Source organism: Phlebotomus papatasi, chromosome 3 (genome assembly GCF_024763615.1).
Source record: "Phlebotomus papatasi isolate M1 chromosome 3, Ppap_2.1, whole genome shotgun sequence".
Taxonomy (NCBI): Eukaryota; Metazoa; Arthropoda; class Insecta; order Diptera; family Psychodidae; genus Phlebotomus; species Phlebotomus papatasi.
Window position 1 is genome coordinate 18,029,491 of NC_077224.1, and position 23,047 is coordinate 18,052,537.

Sequence of the window (23,047 nt, forward strand, 5' to 3'; positions counted from 1 at the left end):
TTAAGTGTTTTTGTTTTAAGAATATACTTCAGTCAAGAAGATCTTCGTGTGACAAAGTTCATATGGAACATCAACTAGAAATATGCCTAACAGTGTTTCATGAAGACATTTCTCTCGGAACTTAAGGAACTTGAGGTTAAAAAAAACAATTATAAAGAAAATGATAATATAAAAAAAAAACATAAAATTGCAAAATCTATCCATTTTGGGATTTGAAAGAGTTAACTTAACTCTAAATAAAAGCCTTTTTTAACTCCTGAATCGATTTTTTTTTTATCTCTTAAAACGTGTTATTTAGGTGAGATTCTTAACAATCTCACCTACTATAATCCTAACAAAATTTCATGTCGTCCGATCGACCTCAAATTTGGCCAAAATGTGTTTCAGCACTTCCTGATTCCGAATATATATGTGGCTAAGTTACGTTCCCGGCCGGCCGGCCGGCCGGCCGGCCGCTCTTTGGAGCTTAATAGCTCCTAAACTAAAAGAGATATCGACTTGCGGTTTTCGGCAAAGGTTATATATCGGGTGAAAATTGCAACTTGGTGCATAGACCCCCCACCCCCCACCCCTCCTTCCGCCATTTTGAAGACCCCCCTTTTTTTGTTTTCTCAATAGCTCCGCCCCTATGGCATTCAGCGGACTCAAATTTTAGTATGTTATAGCTGGGCCTTAGAGCTTTCCATCAATACCAAACTTAAGGTCCCCCGACCCCCCTGACCCGAGCTATAAGGGTCCAAAAAAAATTTCTTAAAATGGCCATAACTCCGGTTCTAATTGTCAGAATTTAAAAAGTGAGGGCTTTTTGGAAAGCTCTCGTGAAATGCCACTTCCCCTTCTAACATCGCAAGTTCATAAAACCACCGCTAGGGGTGCTTTTTTTAAAAAGAAAATTTTTAAATCTTAAAAGTTAAATAACTCAAAAATTCCATTGTGCATCGGGCTGAAAATTTAGTATGTTGTAGCCGTTGATTATACCTATCAAACAAAAAAAACCTTAAGTCGATCCATAACCCCTGACCCGAGCTATAAGGGGTCAAAGTTCGAACATTGACCGGCCTCTATCTCCGGTTCTAATTAACATAGCGACCTAAATTTTACCTTTTTGGTTTCGTCTCGATGAACACTTTCAGATGGAAGTTCAAAAAGTCACCACAGGTGGCGCTGCGATAGCGTCAAAATTCATCGAAATTCAAAGTCACTTTTCTCAAAAACGGCATTGTGCAAGTTAATGAAATTTTAGTATGTTGTAGTCCAGTCTAGGACGTTTCCAAAATGGTGCGTATGCGCGCTGTGGTTTCAATAGAACCGGAGATATGAGGGGTCAAAGTTCACAAAATTCAAAAAATCATATCTCCGGTTCTATGTGACCGATTTTGATGAATGAGGGCTTAAACGAAAGATCTCACCAAATGCTACAACTTTCTAGAATATTTGAACTTCGTGGGACCAACACCAGGGGCGCCACAGTCGAAAAACCAATTTCAATATCACATAACCTCAATTATCTCGACTGTCGCTGAACCGATTTTGATGATTACTTCAACATAATTGTAGAGCACATTTGTCTCTACATTTCGTCCATACATCATTTTCCACTCAGACTACGCTATCACTCCGATTTTGCCGTTTAAGTGTGAAAAAATTGATTTTTCCAATAATAACGCTTTGAAATCACTCAGATGCCAATTTGACTGCCTCTACTCCACCAAGACACTTAAAATAGGGGTTTAAATGGAAAGTCCTGCAAAATACAACAATTCTTTGATATAGTTGAAGTTCAACAAATGACTACTTGGGGCACTCTGGATGAAAAAACGAGTTAAGAAACAAAAAACCTCGCTTATCTTGGCTTCTGAGTAATCGATGAGTTCAAGTTCTACGGCAAAATTATAGAGAACATTCTGGTCTACATTTCACCCATATAACACTTTTCTGTCAGTTCATCCAAATCCTTGATATTTTGGTTTAAATACAAAACTTGTATAATTTCACGAATTTGATTCAAGATAACTGAATGGCGTCTCCCAACTTCAGCTCTAAATCGAATTTGCATGCACTCCGAATTAGCTCACGTTAAGAATCTCACCTACATAAGCCGGTTAGGATTATCTGTCCCTTTTCTGAGTGTAAGATACTCGTGTGTAATAGGAATAACACAATTATCGTAGTAATATTTACAGCGATTATCCGTAAGAGTTCAGTGTTGAATCGAAAATTGAATGTCATAAAAATTATCGTTTGAAATCAGTTGACAATTGATACAGTAAAAGCATTTTTAAATTTTCCAATTTAGGGCAGAATCACATTGACAGTAAAATGCTCACCGTCACCGTCAAAGCCCTCACCGTATTTCGTTGATTTACGCATTTTCATTGCAATTCTTACGCAAATTTTTCATTACGATATTACCTTGTCTCATACTCGGTGGCACTAGGTGAAAATAGTATAATAAAATGAAATAAATTAAGCGAAAATGCGATAAACGGTAAGCAAAAAAAACTGTAGGATTTTTTGGCTACAGTTTTTTGTACAGTTTTTTTCGCTCACCGTTTATCGTATTAGGTGAGATTCTTAACAAAATCTCACCTACTATAATCCTAACAAAATTTCATGTCGTCCGATCGACCTCAAATTTGGCCAAAATGTGTTTCGCCACTTCCTGATTTCGAATATATATGTGGCTAAGTTACGTTCCCGGCCGGCCGGCCGCTCTTTGGAGCTTAATAGCTCCTAAACTAAAAAAGATATCGACTTGCGGTTTTCGGCAAAGGTTATATATCGGGTGAAAATTGCAACTTGGTGCATAGACCCCCCACCCCCCACCCCTCCTTCCGCCATTTTGAAGACCCCCCTTTTTTTGTTTTCTCAATAGCTCCGCCCCTATGGCATTCAGCGGACTCAAATTTTAGTATGTTATAGCTGGGCCTTAGAGCTTTCCATCAATACCAAACTTAAGGTCCCCCGACCCCCTTGACCCGAGCTATAAGGGTCCAAAAAAAATTTCTTAAAATGGCCATAACTCTGGTTCTAATTGTCAGAATTTAAAAAGTGAGGGCTTTTTGGAAAGCTCTCGTGAAATGCCACTTCCCCTTCTAACATCGCAAGTTCATAAAACCACCGCTAGGGGCGCTTTTTTTAAAAAGAAAATTTTTAAATCTTAAAAGTTAAATAACTCAAAAATTCCATTGTGCATCGGGCTGAAAATTTAGTATGTTGTAGCCGTTGATTATACCTATCAAACAAAAAAAACCTTAAGTCGATCCATAACCCCTGACCCGAGCTATAAGGGGTCAAAGTTCGAACATTGACCGGCCTCTATCTCCGGTTCTAATTAACATAGCGACCTAAATTTTACCTTTTTGGTTTCGTCTCGATGAGCACTTTCAGATAGAAGTTCAAAAAGTCACCACAGGTGGCGCTGTGATAGCGTCAAAATTCATCGAAATTCAAAGTCACTTTTCTCAAAAACGGCATTGTGCAAGTTAATGAAATTTTAGTATGTTGTAGTCCAGTCTAGGACGTTTCCAAAATGGTGCGTATGCGCGCTGTGGTTTCAATAGAACCGGAGATATGAGGGGTCAAAGTTCACAAAATTCAAAAAATCATATCTCCGGTTCTATGTGACCGATTTTGATGAATGAGGGCTTAAACGAAAGATCTCACCAAATGCTACAACTTTCTAGAATATTTGAACTTCGTGGGACCAACACCAGGGGCGCCACAGTCGAAAAACCAATTTCAATATCACATAACCTCAATTATCTCGACTGTCGCTAAACCGATTTTGATGATTACTTCGACACAATTGTAGAACACATTTGTCTCTACATTTCGTCCATACATCATTTTCCGCTCAGACTACGCTATCACTCCGATTTTGCCGTTTAAGTGTGAAAAAAATGATTTTTCCCATAAAAACGCTTTGAAATCACTCAGATGCCAATTTGACTGCCTCTACTCCACCAAGACACTTAAAATAGGGTTTTAAATGGAAAGTCCCACAAAATACAACAATTCTTTGAAATAGTTGAAGCTCAACAAATGACTACTTGGGGCACTCTGGATGAAAAAACGAGTTAAGAAACAAAAAACCTCGCTTATCTTGGCTTCTGAGTAATCGATGAGATCATGTTCTATGGGAAAATTATAGAGAACATTCTGGTCTACATTTCATCCATATATCACTTTTCTATCAGTTCATCCAAATCCTTGATATTTTGGTTTAAATACAAAATTTGTATAATTTCACGAATTTGATTCAAGATAACTGAATGGCGTCTCCCAACTTCAGCTCTAAATCGAATTTGCATGCACTCCGAGTTAGCTCACGTTAAGAATCTCACCTACATAAGCCGGTTAGGATTATCTGTCCCTTTTCTGAGTGTAAGATACTCGTGTGTAATAGGAATAACACAATTATCGTAGTAATATTTACAGCGATTATCCGTAAGAGTTCAGTGTTGAATCGAAAATTGAATGTCATAAAAATTATCGTTTGAAATCAGTTGACAATTGATACAGTAAAAGCATTTTTAAATTTTCCAATTTAGGGCAGAATCACATTGACAGTAAAATGCTCACCGTCACCGTCAAAGCCCTCACCGTATTTCGTTGATTTACGCATTTTCATTGCAATTCTTACGCAAATTTTTCATTACGATATTACCTTGTCTCATACTCGGTGGCACTAGGTGAAAATAGTATAATAAAATGAAATAAATTAAGCGAAAATGCGATAAACGGTAAGCAAAAAAAACTGTAGGATTTTTTGGCTACAGTTTTTTGTACAGTTTTTTTCGCTCACCGTTTATCGTATTAGGTGAGATTCTTAACAAAATCTCACCTACTATAATCCTAACAAAATTTCATGTCGTCCGATCGACCTCAAATTTGGCCAAAATGTGTTTCGCCACTTCCTGATTTCGAATATATATGTGGCTAAGTTACGTTCCCGGCCGGCCGGCCGCTCTTTGGAGCTTAATAGCTCCTAAACTAAAAAAGATATCGACTTGCGGTTTTCGGCAAAGGTTATATATCGGGTGAAAATTGCAACTTGGTGCATAGACCCCCCACCCCCCACCCCTCCTTCCGCCATTTTGAAGACCCCCCTTTTTTTGTTTTCTCAATAGCTCCGCCCCTATGGCATTCAGCGGACTCAAATTTTAGTATGTTATAGCTGGGCCTTAGAGCTTTCCATCAATACCAAACTTAAGGTCCCCCGACCCCCTTGACCCGAGCTATAAGGGTCCAAAAAAAATTTCTTAAAATGGCCATAACTCTGGTTCTAATTGTCAGAATTTAAAAAGTGAGGGCTTTTTGGAAAGCTCTCGTGAAATGCCACTTCCCCTTCTAACATCGCAAGTTCATAAAACCACCGCTAGGGGCGCTTTTTTTAAAAAGAAAATTTTTAAATCTTAAAAGTTAAATAACTCAAAAATTCCATTGTGCATCGGGCTGAAAATTTAGTATGTTGTAGCCGTTGATTATACCTATCAAACAAAAAAAACCTTAAGTCGATCCATAACCCCTGACCCGAGCTATAAGGGGTCAAAGTTCGAACATTGACCGGCCTCTATCTCCGGTTCTAATTAACATAGCGACCTAAATTTTACCTTTTTGGTTTCGTCTCGATGAGCACTTTCAGATAGAAGTTCAAAAAGTCACCACAGGTGGCGCTGTGATAGCGTCAAAATTCATCGAAATTCAAAGTCACTTTTCTCAAAAACGGCATTGTGCAAGTTAATGAAATTTTAGTATGTTGTAGTCCAGTCTAGGACGTTTCCAAAATGGTGCGTATGCGCGCTGTGGTTAAAACAGAACCGGAGATATGAGGGGTCAAAGTTCACAAAATTCAAAAAATCATGTCTCCGGTTCTATGTGACCGATTTTGATGAATGAGGGCTTAAACGAAAGATCTCACCAAATGCTACAACTTTCTAGAATATTTGAACTTCGTGGGACCAACACCAGGGGCGCCACAGTCGAAAAACCAATTTCAATATCACATAACCTCAATTATCTCGACTGTCGCTAAACCGATTTTGATGATTACTTCGACACAATTGTAGAACACATTTGTCTCTACATTTCGTCCATACATCATTTTCCGCTCAGACTACGCTATCACTCCGATTTTGCCGTTTAAGTGTGAAAAAAATGATTTTTCCCATAAAAACGCTTTGAAATCACTCAGATGCCAATTTGACTGCCTCTACTCCACCAAGACACTTAAAATAGGGTTTTAAATGGAAAGTCCCACAAAATACAACAATTCTTTGAAATAGTTGAAGCTCAACAAATGACTACTTGGGGCACTCTGGATGAAAAAACGAGTTAAGAAACAAAAAACCTCGCTTATCTTGGCTTCTGAGTAATCGATGAGATCATGTTCTATGGGAAAATTATAGAGAACATTCTGGTCTACATTTCATCCATATATCACTTTTCTATCAGTTCATCCAAATCCTTGATATTTTGGTTTAAATACAAAATTTGTATAATTTCACGAATTTGATTCAAGATAACTGAATGGCGTCTCCCAACTTCAGCTCTAAATCGAATTTGCATGCACTCCGAGTTAGCTCACGTTAAGAATCTCACCTACATAAGCCGGTTAGGATTATCTGTCCCTTTTCGTTTTATTTCTTCAATTTTCTTATATTATTTTCACTTAGTGCCACCGACTATGAGATAATGTAACACGGTAATTGAGAATTTGCGTAAAAATTACAATGAAAATGCGTAAATCAACGAAATACGGTGAGGGCTTTGACGGTGACGGTGAGCATTTTACTGTCAATGTGATTCTGCCCTTAATCTTCAAATATAAAACGATAATCGTTGCAATATTCAACCAAAAAGATTATATTTCAAACAATAATCATAGTAAATCTTACAATGATAATCATGATATTTCTATTACACACGATAATCGTTGTAATATTCAGCTTTCTGCTTAAAATTAACACTTTTCTGCGATAATCGCTGCATAGTAATAGTTAGTTAGTAATAGAGGAGACCGGGGTAAAATTAGCCACCAAATGAAATTTTTCATTGCGTATAATTTGTACAAAAACTGTTTGTATGACGCTGATAAATATTTCAATGAAGAGGAAGGGAAGTATATATTTAGAATTTAGAATAAAGAATGGTTTCCTCAATATTCCTTCGCAAGCAAATTATAAGATACAACTATATAATACTGTACGTGGCTAATTCTGCCCCGGTCTCCCCTACATAGTTTGTCAAACTTAATTAACAAAACTTTTCATTAAACATCCTTTGATCTTTTCTTTTCCTTTTCAAAGATTCATGTACTAATTACTAAGCTTCAATTTAAGCATTACAGTAAAAAAGGAATGACAAAGCGTCCAAGGCTTTACGAAATGCTCGAACTCGTGACTTAGATGCTATTCATCAAAAGTACTTTCTCATCGTTTACCGTTTACCGATTCTCACAACCGATTTAAACCGATTTGTAAATCACTCGAAAGATCCCACATAATATTTTTAAGAGTAATAAAATTGTTTTTTGTACAAAAATTACTTATCGGTTCATAACCGGTTCACAGCTGATTTGAACGAATTAATTATTTAAATTAATTAAAGTCACTCAAAACATTGCCCAAAATAACTTAGGACTAATATAATTAAATTTCGAATAAAAATAAGTTATCGGTTATGAACTAATTCAGAACCAATTGGAACTGATTCAGTTTTATCATAAATTCCAAAATACATGAGCCCATTCGGGTGATAATTGCGGTCTCCAGTATCTTTTTAATCTTTGACCTTGAAAAGCCGCTATTAGGAATGATTCAACGATATTTTCAACATGTCCAAAAATGAAAAAAAATCTCACGACGCGTTTTCCAGAAATCCCAAAAACATAGTTTCGGAGGGCAAGGGGAGGGGTGGAGGGAAAATGAGGGTCATGTTAACGATCCTTGAGTCGACTTATGGGGGGACCCCTTAGGTCCCAAGTTGCTATCTCTAACCGTTTGACCTCTAGAGCTGGCGACAGCTGGACGGACAGACGGACAAACAGCGTGACGACATTTCTCAGAAATCGTACGAAACGCGAAGATTTGTTGAGAAAAGTGGTTCCCGGGGGATGAAAAGTGGAAATGTTTGGGGGGGGAGGTGAAAAAAAGGGACAGATAATCCTAACCGGCTTATGTAGGTGAGATTCTTAACGTGAGCTAACTCGGAGTGCATGCAAATTCGATTTAGAGCTGAAGTTGGGAGACGCCATTCAGTTATCTTGAATCAAATTCGTGAAATTATACAAATTTTGTATTTAAACCAAAATATCAAGGATTTGGATGGACTGGCAGAAAAGTGATATATGGGTGAAATATAGTCCAGAATGTTCTCTATAATTTTGCCGTAGAACTTGATCTCATTGATTAATCAGAGGCCCAGATAATCGAGGTTGTTTGTTTCTTAACTCGATTTTTCGACCAGATCGCCCCAAGTGTTCATTTGGTGAACTTCAACTATATGAAAGAATTGTTGTATTTTGTGAGACTTTCCATTTAAAACCCTATTTTAAGTGTCTTGGTCGAGTAGAAGCAGTCAAATTGGCATCTGAGTGATTTCAAAGCGTTATTATGGGAAAAATCAATTTTTTCACACTTAAACGGCAAAATCGGAGTGATAGCGTAGTCTGAGTGGAAAATGATGTATGGACGAAATGTAGAGACAAATGTGCTCTACAATTATGTTGAAGTAATCATCAAAATCGGTTCAGCGACAGTCGAGATAATTGAGGTTATGTGATATTGAAATTGGTTTTTCGACTGTGGCGCCCCTGGTGTTGGTCCCACGAAGTTCAAATATTCTAGAAAGTTGTAGCATTTGGTGAGATCTTTCGTTTAAGCCCTCATTCATCAAAATCGGTCACATAGAACCGGAGATATGATTTTTTGAATTTCGTGAACTTTGACCCCTCATATCTCCGGTTCTATTAAAACCACAGCGCGCATACGCACCATTTTGGAAACGTCCTAGACTGGACTACAACATACTAAAATTTCATTAACTTGCACAATGCCGTTTTTGAGAAAAGTGACTTTGAATTTCGATGAATTTTGACGCTATCGCAGCGCCACCTGTGGTGACTTTTTGAACTTCCATCTGAAAGTGTTCATCGAGACGAAACCAAAAAGGTAAAATTTAGGTCGCTATGTTAATTAGAACCGGAGATAGAGGCCGGTCAATGTTCGAACTTTGACCCCTTATAGCTCGGGTCAGGGGTTATGGATCGACTTAAGGTTTTTTTTGTTTGATAGGTATAATCAACGGCTACAACATACTAAATTTTCAGCCCGATGCACAATGGAATTTTTGAGTTATTTAACTTTTAAGATTTAAAAATTTTCTTTTTAAAAAAAGCGCCCCTAGCGGTGGTTTTATGAACTTGCGATGTTAGAAGGGGAAGTGGCATTTCACGAGAGCTTTCCAAAAAGCCCTCACTTTTTAAATTCTGACAATTAGAACCGGAGTTATGGCCATTTTAAGAAATTTTTTTTGGACCCTTATAGCTCGGGTCAGGGGGGTCGGGGGACCTTAAGTTTGGTATTGATGGAAAGCTCTAAGGCCCAGCTATAACATACTAAAATTTGAGTCCGCTGAATGCCATAGGGGCGGAGCTATTGAGAAAACAAAAAATGGGGGGTCTTCAAAATGGCGGAAGGAGGGGTGGGGGGTGGGGGGTCTATGCACCAAGTTGCAATTTTCACCCGATATATAACCTTTGCCGAAAACCGCAAGTCGATATCTTTTTTAGTTTAGGAGCTATTAAGCTCCAAAGAGCGGCCGGCCGGGAACGTAACTTAGCCACATATATATTCGGAATCAGGAAGTGCTGAAACACATTTTGGCCAAATTTGAGGTCGATCGGACGACATGAAATTTTGTTAGGATTATAGTAGGTGAGATTGTTAAGAATCTCACCTAATAGAGGGATATATACTGCTCTCCGTAGAGTTCGAGCAGTAAAAATGACCATATGCCTAAGAAAAAAACGTCTTGAACTGGAATAATAGTTCTGTTAATGCTGGCTTGAATTAGCTGTTTCCGTTAACAGTCAAGAAGCCCTATTTCAGTCTATCTTCATCAGGCAATACTATTTATAACTTCAGCGTACAGCGCCATCATTAGACCTAAATTAATAGCGTATATCTTTTCACTGAAACGTAAACTACATATAGCTTTTTTTTTAACTTTCCTGCCTGTTAGAAAAAATCTGAAACTTATTATTTGCTTATTGAAGCTTTTAGTAAACATGTACTATCGAAAACTACCCGTGTGGACAATATTTACTCATTGTCGTAAATAAATTATTCATTTTCATAAAAAGACAGAAAGAGCTTTTTCATACACCTTTGACCATTAACAGCATTAATTATCCTTTAATAATATCAAATAAAAGCTCAAAGTTTCAGGCAAGCTATTAGTGCGTAGTATAAAATGTTGTGTCTTTTTTATTAGGGGTTGAATATTTCAAATAAAAAAAACTCATTATAATATTAAAATCCCCATGATAAATAAAGTGAATGTGATAATGGGGACTAGTCAGTAAAGTTACAATATTATATAGTGAAAAAAAGCTCAAAGCGAAAAGGAATGAATTGGCATTATGAATTTTTATAAGCAAAACGAATGAAAAAGTTAGAGGAATCACATTTAAATAAAATAGGAGCGAGAAAATGAGAACATGGGTGCTCCATTAATTAAAATACCCTGCTGCTAGTTTGTACACATACAATTAATTTAACACATTCACTGCTGAATGAAATGTGCGCTGGAGTTTGTGTACTTTTTAATGGGTAGGACTACCCTAAACTACATGGGTAGTGGAAAAAATCGATAAATGTTAAATAACATGTTAAGAAGTTTCCATGGACGAAATATGGTAATTTTCATATAGTTTTTTTTTTAAATCGAATTAATACTTGACTATTTTGTAATATCTATTTCTGCATTGAGATCCAATTTAACTCTCAACAAATTGATTTATTTTTAGATAGGATACCTCTCTCCCTCTCTGGAGGTGTTGAGGGAAACATAATGTGGAAATTTTATAACATGACACGGTTTCACTCACAAGTGTCTATCCAGTTTAATGGTAAAATGTGGGGTGTATAATTTTTAATACATTTTTCCTCACAAGAGTTCTTTCACTCTCGATTCTGTGGAAAAATTATCACGCTATGCATTTGATGGCCAGATGGTTTTTGTGGTTGGTTGTTTTTTGGTAAAATAAATTTCATTTGAGGAGAATTTTTGCTCTAATATCTGGAATCTAGAACGCTGAACCAGTCCTAATTTTTAAGTAACAAGCGTATGATATTTCATTGTTTCAATGTGTAATTATTCTACTTACTATATCAAAGCACTGTTGGCCATTGCTGATTCAATCAACGACTTATAAAATTCAAAATGGCGGACTTTTAAATAAAATTGTCTTTCCAATTTCCTGTAAAATGCGTTAACCGATTTTGCCGAATGGGATACCGTTGGAAAGGTCTTGAATTTCCGTAGAACTTACATCTATTTATAGCTACTCATACACTGACTGAGAGAAATCCGAAAAAGTCAAAATAACATTCCGAAAATGTTAATTTTACCCTGCAGTATTGATCCGAAATCGGTGTAAATATTACCCTTTTTAGGTGTATTATGGGTCAAAGTTACTCTTTTTCATGTTGATTTTATCCTGAAAATGTGCAAAATTAACATTAAAAAATGTTGATATATTTTTACACCCGAAAAGTGTTAAAGTTATGACGAAAAAAAGTTAATCGTAGCCTCTTTTTTTATTTTCTCAGTTAATAAAGTAATTAAAATTACAATTATTGTCCGCTTTGGAAAAACTGACCGATACTTCAAGAACCAATTTTAAAAATTCATTAATAAATATATTATCAAATCAATTGTATCATACTAAGTAACAGGGACGTAGCCAGGATTTCAGTAAGAAATGGGCCAAATTTGAAATTATGTCAGTTGGTATTTGAAGAGAATATTTTTGGAGGATTATCCCCTATAGAAACGTTTTTCATAGTATTTCAAAAATCGCCAAAGGAGTTTTCTTAAAAAATCACAGAAAAACTAATTTAGTTTTATCTGAATAGGTTATTTAAAACTCATAATCACTACTTAAGGCCTCTGCATAATAGTAATTTTTGTAAAAAAAAAAAGTTTTTTAAAGAAAATTTCCACTCTCACTGTAGTCAGAAACGTCAAAATAAAAAAAAACAATTTTGACGGAAATTTCTTCAAACGTGAAGAAGCACTTAGTATACCAGTTGTTTTTTTCTTTAATTCTTTTAAGAAAGTGTTCGTAAAATCTTGTTATTTGTTTTTAAAGTTTTGTCAGACAAAATGTACGAACAAATGTTTGGAAAGGCCTCTACACACTATCCTTGTAGGCAGAAACGTCAGAATTTTTTTTTAAAAAAAAGTAATTTTTGACGAAAATTGCTTCTAGTGTGTAGACACCATACGAGAACAAAAAAATTTCGTCAAGTTATCATGGTGCAAAAAAAGTACAAACGTTTGCAAACCCTTGATCCATTTTTACACCATTGATGCTTTTGAAAAACGTTCTTATGGATCTGAAAAGCTTTTCTTCGAGAAAATTGCAATCCCTTCTTAAAAGTTCACAAAAGTTTGTACTTTTTTCATAAACCTTGTGATAGCATGGTCATTTGACGGGCATTTATTGTTCTTTTACAAACATTTGTTCGTAAATTTTTTGTTAGGCAATAGTTGACAAACAAATGACAAAATTTTACAAACACTTTTCTGTGTGTTTGCAAACTTTTACCAACAAATGTTTATAAAAGAACAAAAATATGCTCATCAAGTGATTATGTTACGAAAAATGTTTGTGAAAAAAGTACAAACCTTTGCGAACCTTTATGGGGTTGGGAACACAATTTTCTCAAAGAAAACCTTTCTAGATACATAAGAACTTTTTTGCACAATTGTTTAAATCTGTTAAAAGCAACAAAATCGGTGCAAAAATGGACGTTGTTATGGATCTGAAAAGCTTTTCTTCGAGAAAATGGCGTTCCTAGCGTCATAGAGATTCGCAAAAATGTGTACGTTTTTCACAAACAGTATTCGTAGCATGTGCACTTGATTAGCATTTTTCGTTCTTTTACAAAAATTAGTTCGTGCATTTTTGTCAGACAAAACTTTACGAACAAATGACAAAATTTTACGAACACTCTCCTGTGTTTCTACAAACATTTATCTACAAATGTTTGTGAAAGAACAGAAATGCTCATCAAGTGATTATGTTACGAACAATGTTTGTGAAAAATTACAAACTCTTACGAACTTTTTTGTGGGTTAAGTGATTTACAAGCATTTTGTAAGTTTCCATTGGTAACTCACAAACATTTTCGAACAAATTTACGAAGTATTTTTTCTGTGTATATTACCCTTTTCCCTGCATACCATAAAGAATATTGCAAATTTATATTGAATCTATTTTTAATTAATTGGAAAAAGAAAGTAACACTTTATGATTATTTGTTTGACTACACTTATCAACGCAAATTATAATTAAAAATTCATATTATAATTATTTTTATGGTCAATTTATATAGAGTCGGTATTTAATTTAGTCCTAAATTATTCAAAAATTAATTAAGGTTGGTTGAATTGTATACATTGATTGTATGCGTAGCCCATTAATTTTTTAATTAATCATTTATATCATTTATGTTTGATTCATATGTTTTTATCCGAAAATTTATCGTAAAAGAACAAAAATGTGTAATAAGTCTTTTATGAATAAAAATAAAGCTTTTTTGATAAGTTCTCAAACAATTAAATTTTTGTGACATATCGATTAATTTATATTTTAATTTCATTTTTGAAAATTGAAAACTTTAATAAATTGCATACTCTCCTTTATTCTAAAAACGTGTTACGCTTTTTCGGTTATTTTCTCTAAAAAAAAGTCTATAAAATTCGATTTTCAACAGTTGAACAGCTACGAATTCATTTAATATTAATCCCAAACATAAAATCTATGATTTATGTGCTGAAAATTATAAAGTTTTGACCATATAACTCTCACTAGTCTTCACTGATTTTATACAAAATAAATCTAAATTTTCCGCGCATTTTTCCACATCATAAACATTGTGCGAAAATTCACTGACTCCTCATTCTAGATATGTATATTGATATTAGCGATGAAAAGTTATTTGTAAAATGAGATTATTTCATATACATTTTAAATATAAATTCAACTTTGATGAAGATAGTTAATTATGTTTATTTTTCTTCTTCATCTCTCTGTTTCACTTTTCAATGTTTGATTTATATTGAAATAATTGAAGCGCAACAATAAGATCCACCAGTGCGATAATAACTTGGTATTGTTCCATCACAAAATTAATATCTGTCCCCTTGGCGCACGATTCAAAATTTCTCGTTCAAATACATAAAAAAAAGTAAAAACAACAAAATCGTTTTGTATCTGAAAAGCATCATTAATTTATATATGAAAGTTTCATCGAAAGTGTGAGATATTGATAAACTTGCATGGAATACCAAGATAAAGCCACGTAGAAGATAGAATGAGGTACAATAAAATTTGTCAGAGTGATAAAACTTTCGATATTATACGAAAAGATAGTTCTTTTACGGCACAAAACACTCTCGTGCTTTTGTGTTCACCCCTTCAAGAAAATGAAGCTATTTAGTTGTTCACACAATCCAGCTGTTTAATGTCTTATGCCAAAATGATGGCAGTTAAAGTATTCCCCTAGTTAGGCGGGTGAATAGACCGATACAGAAGAAGATTAATCCAATAAAGACTACAACATATTGTCCGTTCAATGGTTAGTACGATAAAAAAATGTGAATGGGAAAAGTAAATTTACTTTTCCACAGTAAGCCGAGACACACACCGTAAAAACCAGTCAACATTAAGTAACTAATTTAATCTTTTCTTTGAATACATTAAGTTTCTGCACGTAAAAAAGGTCAATAGATCTGAAGAGGTGATATTGTATTATTTAAAGGTAATGAAAATAAGATATTCAGTAGCATACTAAAGTACGATTATTGGGATTTAAGCTGAGACTTATTGTAGCTGTTTGGTATGTATCTTAGCTTACTATTTTCAATTCTTCACAGGTTATTTGTTTTCGCGTAGGCAGAACACAAATATCCCTTCCAAAAACGTTATTGGAAATTTATTTTAATTCAATAAAATAATCCTCAGTTTCCAGTAAAATTGAAAAAAATATATTTTAAATCGCAATTAATTTTCACTGATTGTCTCCGCCCGCCGTATTGTAGTCTTCATGTTAGTCAAGGTGTATGGGCCCTATAGTGTATGCAGATTTTACGTCAAAATTAAGCAAGCAGCTAGCCGAGACACATTCCAGTATTTAATAAAAACCCCTAATTTTAAAAACGTAATCTACTGTGGTGTTACTAATTTGATTTTTTCTTCTTAAAATAAATACTTTTAATCGATTTTCATTCTTTAAATTTCCAGAGAGAAAATAAAATCATTTAGAATAGTGCAGATGACTGGCTTCGATGGTTCATGTCTCGGCTAACCACTTTCTATTTCGTGGAATAAATTTTAGACTTTAGAAAACCACAAATTTACTTATTCACAAGTAGAGTTTGAGAAATTTGAAAATCTATTCGAAAAGCCAGAAAAGAGACATTCTTACTTATTGATATTTTCGCAATGTGGCTGAGGTAGGGGAGACTGGGGCAAATTTGTCAAAACGAAAATTTCAATATTCACTATTTTCCAATATAAAAAATACTGAGGCTTGAAATTTTTATTATAGATAGCCTTCATGAACCTTCTTAAACTTACAAAGTTTCAAGGGATTCCGGAAGGATTATGTAAAATAAAAAATAATGAAATTTTGAGTCGTATTTTTGGAATATCTGGCTTACAGAAAATATCAATACTGATTAGCTCAATTTAAGCACATTTCTCGTTAAGATAGAGAAAAATTATCTTTGACAAAGTTGTAGAGGAATAAGTTTCCTATATAAATATGTCTATTTGATAATTTTAACGTTTGCGAGAGTAAAACGTCACAAATTATCCGAAGACTGACAAAATTTGCCCCAGCAATTTTGAGAATCTCCACAAAATCGAATTTCAGAAAATGATTCGAAAATCACATTTCTTTCGAGATAGTGAAAAATAGTCTTCTGCAATGTTGTAGAGCAGTAAATTTCCTATAAGAATATGCTTATTATAAAACGTTTAAATTTTCTCAGAGCTCGGGAAAGAATTAAATATGCGTTTTGACAAGTTTTCCCCAAGTCTCCCCTACACCCTGTTCGAATTTCGAAGTGCTCAAGTGTCAAAATGTGTTAGTCCTCACTTTGATGTGAGGAACAACACAAAGCAATGACATTTAGTGCTTCTTTTTCATTATTAAATTACTCCATAATCACCGAGTAACACTTTTGAGAGCCTTTTAGTGTGATGCTTCATAAATTTTCCCGACATTGTGCGAAAATTTAGTATGAAAATTCGAAATTGAGTTTGAATTCTTCGAACACAAACGACTTTTTGTGCAAATAGTTATGGATTTACCTTTTAGCTAATCAAACTCGTCTTCTGTTTGCACCTAATGAGTGTAAACACAATTAGAGTTTGTTTCTCCAATAGTGTCTTAGCTAAAAAGTAAATTTAACTCTATTTGAAAAAAAAAGTAGTTGATGTTAGGTGTATTCAAATTCAATTTCGAATTTTCATACTAAATTTTCGAACAAAGTGGGAAAAATTTATGAATTAGGGGAAAGTGCTCATGCTTTGCATGGTCTCAAGCTTTACAATGACTAAATTTTTCCTATGTTTCTGAATAAATACGACTCCGAAATATATTTTAAAAACAAAACGCTTTCCCCTAGTTTTTAAAATATAGAATAGATGAGTCAAATTTACTGAAAAACATACAAAAAATTAGTAATTGTAAAGCTTGGGACCGAGTAAAGCATGGGCACTGGGCACTTTCCCCTATTGTACTGAAAAGCTCTCAAAAGAGTTACTCAGTGATTACGGAGTGATTAAACAATGGGACAAAAACAATAAACGTCGTTACTTTGTGTTTTTGCTCACAACAAACTGAAGATCAATACACTTCGAAATTCGAACAGGACGTACTTTGCGAAAGTATCAAGAAGTAAGATTGTCTATTTTTCGACTTTTCAAATAGATCTTTGAACTTTTCAATCTCTACTTGTGGATGGTAAGAATTAGTATAAATGATGATGTGAGCGCCAATATAATTCTGTTGATCAAATACTTCTTTTGTCTCATTCACAGTTGGAGTTTAAAAACTTCGGAAATCGGTTTCGAATGCTAAAAACAGGTCTTTGAACTTCTCGTTTCGTCCGTTTAGTGGCCATAATACTTCTCTTTCGAATTTCGAAGCGTCTTTATTGTCAAAATGTATCTGTTTTTGTTTTGTTGTGAAGAAAATTAAAGGAACAAGGCTCACTCCATTATAATTCTCCTCGTAATCACTGTATAATACTTTTAACAACATCTTTAGTATGACGTTTAATAAATTCTCTCCACCCTCGAACTGAGTTTTGTATTCTTCAAACATCAACGACTTTTTGTGCAAAAACAGTTCCATTTACCTTTTAGTCAAGACACTTTTGGAGAATCAAACTCCAGTTGTGAGTGGGAAGTTTATTGAGAGTACAACAAAATCTTTAGACTTTTTCGTAAGGTAAAGTACCCTATAGTCGGCCGGTTTCTTAACTCGGCCAGTGCGACTATTTATTCAATTTGCTTAGATTTGTTATAATATGGTCTTACCGATTTAACATTATAAGGTGTATTATATTATATATGACGTAAATCAGTGAAAATTTCATAGAAGTTGACTATAAAACGTTAAAAAATTGGTTAAATAATTCAACTGGCCGAGTTGAGAAACCGGCCGACTAGAGGGTACTTTACCTTATGTAGCATAATTCTTTTTTTTCTTTTTAATTTCTTACGGCGTATAGTTATCTATTTATAAATTAAATAACATGGATTCTAGGTGTGTATCTCGGCTAAATGTGATTTTTTAAGGTTAGATATTTTAACTTATAATTTCTTTCTTTTTATATTCTTGGCTCTATTTCTGTGTCCTTTTGGTTAATTCTATAGTACTCTATCAATGCCATGACAAATTTTATTCGAAACTCAGAAGACCATTTCCGAAAGTGTGATTCTGTGACCGTGACATTGTCATATGGCAATGTCAGAACATTGAGAAAAAAAGTGGGTGCGATTAACTTTTTTTCCTCATTACTTTAACACTTTTTAGGTGTAAAAATATATCAACATTTTTTAATGTTAATTTTACACCTTTTTAAGGGTAAAATTAACATGAAAAAAGTTAACTTTAACCCCCAATACACCTAAAAAGGGTAATATTTACACCGATTTTGGATCAATACTGCAGGATAAAATTAACATTTCCGGAAAGTTATTTTAACTTTTTCGGATTTCTCTCAGTGAAGTCACAATGAATTTTATAAAACAAATCAATAAAGACAAATTGTTTTTACGTTTTTACAAAATATCACTAACAGTGAAAGAGTTTTACTAAAAAACGATTATTTGCATTTTCGAACTCATGTGATATGATGAAAAAAGCTCGATTGACATTGTCAGGTTTCGAACTCAAGTATAGGCTCTATTATGCAAATGTCCAAGGTTCGAATCCACACTAGAAATTTTTCGAAATTCTATTAAATATTGCACAACATTATTATTATTAATAAATTGCTATTATCTCGGATAAGATAAGAGTTAGACCTTGGCGATATAATCAAAGTATGTATTACAACCTTAAATATGATGAGATGAAGAAAAAATCTTAATGATCATTTTGCGGGATAATTTCCCAAATCATTTTTCCCATATCTCCCTTGTATTCTGTTAGATGATCCAAGAAATGCGTCGAAGGGCAATTTAGTGCTATTACATTTTTTATGACTTACATAAATAATAAACATGCGTTGGTTTAATAAATATTGAAGATATATTTCCATACAGTGAATGAGGAAATTGACATTGAAACCTACACTTCAAATTCCGTCCACCCACGAAATTATCAGAAATTCTTATCACACAGTCGTCACATATATCAAATGGAGGTGGCATCCACAGACACAAAAAAAAATCTCATTACAATCCTCAGTCCCTCCGCATTCATCCCTCCATCCCCAATGCAATTTAGATCATGCCAGGAGGGATGTGAGGGAATTTTTCATTCATGGAGACGCCTGGTGAAAGCTACTCCCTCTCACATTTTTCATTCTGTTTCTCAAACTTTTCAGCTCCATCATAACTGGAGAAGACACACACATCATCCCACAAATAATTAAAATCAATTAATAAATAAAAACTATCTTCTCGGTGTTTTTTTTTTGTAACAGTCGCGCCTCTAGCGTCTTGGGTATCATTGAAGCGAATTAACCACAAGATGAAGCACTTTAAAATGTTCGCCAGAGCACAAATAGGAATTTTCTATTGCATCCACACATGCTTGCAAAACATCTAAGTATTTTATTTTTAAAACACGGAACTCACCTTGTGTACAAACGAGATACTTAAGATCAAGTGTATCAGTAATACAAGTCGTGAGAGGTGTCAACCCTTTCTAATTCAAGAGAAATGCGTCTTGGATCACACACTATTCCTCTTCCTTCCTCACTTTTAGAATAAAAAAAAAACCCAAATAAGAAAATCCAATTCACTTCTTTCCTGCCGACGCAGAACTAGCAGCCGGCATCTCCGTCGACGCGATTTTCGTGACTGACTTGTGCTCTCACTACCTTCGAGCATTTCGAGTGAGATTCAGCGAATTTCACGACGCCAGGCCCGAATTGAGTTCAACTGGCGCCCTAGCTCTAAATATATCATCCAACCATTAAGCCAATTTCATGTGGATTATAACTTCACAGAAATCCAAGAATAATATTACTTCATGCGAAAATGTATTCAACAACTTTGCTCTTTAAACCCAATTCTCAGAAGGAGAAAAATTCCTGGCAAAAAAAATATTGATATGATGACAATGTTGAAGAGAGAGGCAATTCTTTGGAAACGGAAATTTGACGGGATCTCTGAATGATTTCACCTCAATTTCTCACAAAGACTCTATACATATACCGCCCTGTTTGATCAATAAATAAAAGAAGAACTGGCAATTTTAATTGGATTTTTGAAGTCACCATTCAAACAAATAAACAAATGAAAAATTTAAAAATTGTTACTATGAATTATTACTCTGAAATTATTATTTTTTCTTAAATTAAGTGTACCGAAGCCCATTCACAGCGAACAGACTGGGCTTTTCTACATGGTCATTGCTCTTTTACGCCTTCATTTCTTTTTTACACGTGGAAAAAATAATCAAAAAATTGCAGCACCAAACCAATTTTTGCAATAATTTGATATTTCTTACGCCTTATGAGACAATATTCTTTAAAAAGAAAATGATGTAGGGTGAAAGGAACGTCTATTGACACTTTAAGAACTCGTGTCAGCACCTATTGACACCCTACTCTGTACCATTTGGAATATCAAATTTGAACATCTCTGTTTATTGTAAATGGTATATTACAGAAAAAACGTTATGTTACTTATATTTTACTAGATATATTCAATAATTTTCAACATTTTGACAAAAGTGTCAATAGGAGTTCCCTGTCGAACAGACGTTCATCCGACCCTATTAGTAAAATTTTCCGATTATAAGTACCTTGAGAAAAGAGCAAAGAGCAATTGACCGGTCAATTGCTTTTTGCTCTTGATTCGAAGTGTTCAGATTTGGCAAATTTTACTAATACATCATTTTCTTTTTAAAGAATATTGTCTCAGAGAACAGAAAAAACACCAAATTGGTGCAAAAATCGGTTTGGTGCCGTAAGTTTTTGAATATTTTTTCCATGTGTAAAAAAGCAATGAAGGCGTTAAAAAGCAATGACCATGTAGAAAAGCCCAGTCGGTTCGCTGTGATTGTGTTCAATTTGAGTAGGGGAAACCGGGGAGGTTTGGGACAGGGGTAGTGTGGGACGAGAAGATTTTTTCATTAATTATTAAAATAAATAGGATTTAACCACTACACAATCTTGGGTAACATTAAGATGTGTCTTGACTAAAAGAATGGATATCCTCAGTTCTATTGCTTAAATTCTATGAACAGTGTTTTAAGAATTGATAAAAATAGGGTAAATTAAGCTAATTCACAACATGCTGCAAATGGAAATTTTTCGCTACTCCAAATGGAAACGTCATTGTTTTCATGATAAATACAGTACTAAATTATTATACTTATATATTTTCTATACCAGTTTCATTATTTAGTTAATTTTGTTTAAAATAAAGCGAAAATCCATTCATATTCACAAATTTTAATTTGTTAATTTCTCAGAAAAATTAAAAGTGTGCCTTTTCACCATCGAATTTTTTACCGATCGACCATATTTTCCAATGAAAAACACAATGAGGTGATTGTTGTTTATTCGTTTTGTTTAACATTTAGGGTAAGTGTGCTAAATTTCGGCATAGTTGCATGCAAGCGCGAAAGTCTCAAGTTTGAAATGTAATATTTTTAATAGAAATTGATTTTTTTTATTCCTTCTACTTAAGGAGTGTTGCTTGGAACCTTGTAGACAGTTTATCGTCTTTATTTACTCTAAAATCATTCTTAATACATTTAAAAATGAATAAAAATGTAAACATAACTTTGGTGCCCTATTTCGGCCACCTTCATTCTTATAGTTTCTTGCCCTTTAGGAATTCTTCCAATGCCTTTTTCACGTCATCTTGTTTGTCGAAGCTACATTTTTTGTTATTCTTTTGCATTGTATAATCTCTAGAGTATGTAAAAACTAAAAATTCATGGAAATTCGAGGAACAAAAAAGGTGGCCGAAATTCCAATCTGGCCGGAATTTGGCACACTTACCCTATGCTATATTTCTGGCTAATTTTAGTTAAATTAAGTGTAAATCTTCATTGTTAACGGTACGTGAAGTTTTCAAATGAAATAATTGCCTATTTCGTGAACAAAAAGGGTTTTTCTGAAGTGTCTGCAAATGCTTCAATAGGAAACCCCGCAAATATGATTCTTTTTGAGAGATTTTCTTATTGTTTTTGACGGGAGAAGAGAAAAGAGCAGGAATAAGAACAAATCCTGCAATCAAGAGCAACTCAACAAGGTTTTGGAAGCCTTTCGCCGTGGTTTCACTTTCTCTGTTTGTCTCCAATTAGAAACTTTCCCTTGTCTCCATTTGGACTAATATGTTTCCAATAGGAGCATTTTACACTTGCGTATTTTCCTTGTATTTAAGAAGTTTTCAAATTATATCTAAAGAATTTTCACTAAACAGTAACATTCTAGTAGAGTCAAGGAGCAAATTTATGTAATTCTCTTCAGAAAAAATATGAACTTAATTTGTCGAATCCTTTGTCAAAGTTAAAGCGTCTGGATATGGTTTTGAATTAGGACATTTACCCTAGCATATTTTTGATGTCTCAGTTTTATTATGTCATTAACCATAGCAGTGTGATCTGGGAACATATTTTTATAAAAGTTTCAAAGATTATACTCTGCTATTTCTTACATAATGTTTTTAACTACCAAAACTACACATGGGGATGTTTTGGACACCTGAAAGGGGATGAATGGGACGTTGATTTTCAGCAACATTGTAGGTAGCACGCAGGTCTTAGTACTGTCAAAACCAATGTGGCAACTCGCATTGAGAGTAACATTCCCAATTTCTACTGGAAATCTCTCTTTTGTGCAAACTTTGCCAGTTGAAACAACAAAAACAATTAAATCATCAATATCTTGGGAACCAATAATTTCTTCTCCTGAAGATATTCGACCTTTGCCTTTGCCCAATCCCGTTAAAACTATTTTCTCGAAAATTTTTATCCATCAATATCCTAAAATTTTCAAAAGTTCCCCAGAAAAGGCAATTCGAGAGCTCATTCAAATAAATAAGAAAAAA

General features: G+C 34.2%; 1 protein-coding gene across 1 annotated transcript in view; it reads right to left on the minus strand.

Annotated features, from left to right (window-relative positions):
- Positions 1–19,846, minus strand: part of LOC129807909 (potassium channel subfamily K member 1-like) — a 57,679-nt gene extending 37,833 nt beyond the window's left edge. The window contains exon 1 of the mRNA XM_055857511.1: positions 19,616–19,846. The gene's annotated coding sequence lies outside the window, so the exon portion shown is untranslated. The remainder of the gene's footprint in view (positions 1–19,615) is intronic.
- Between the last annotated feature and the right edge of the window lie 3,201 nt (positions 19,847–23,047).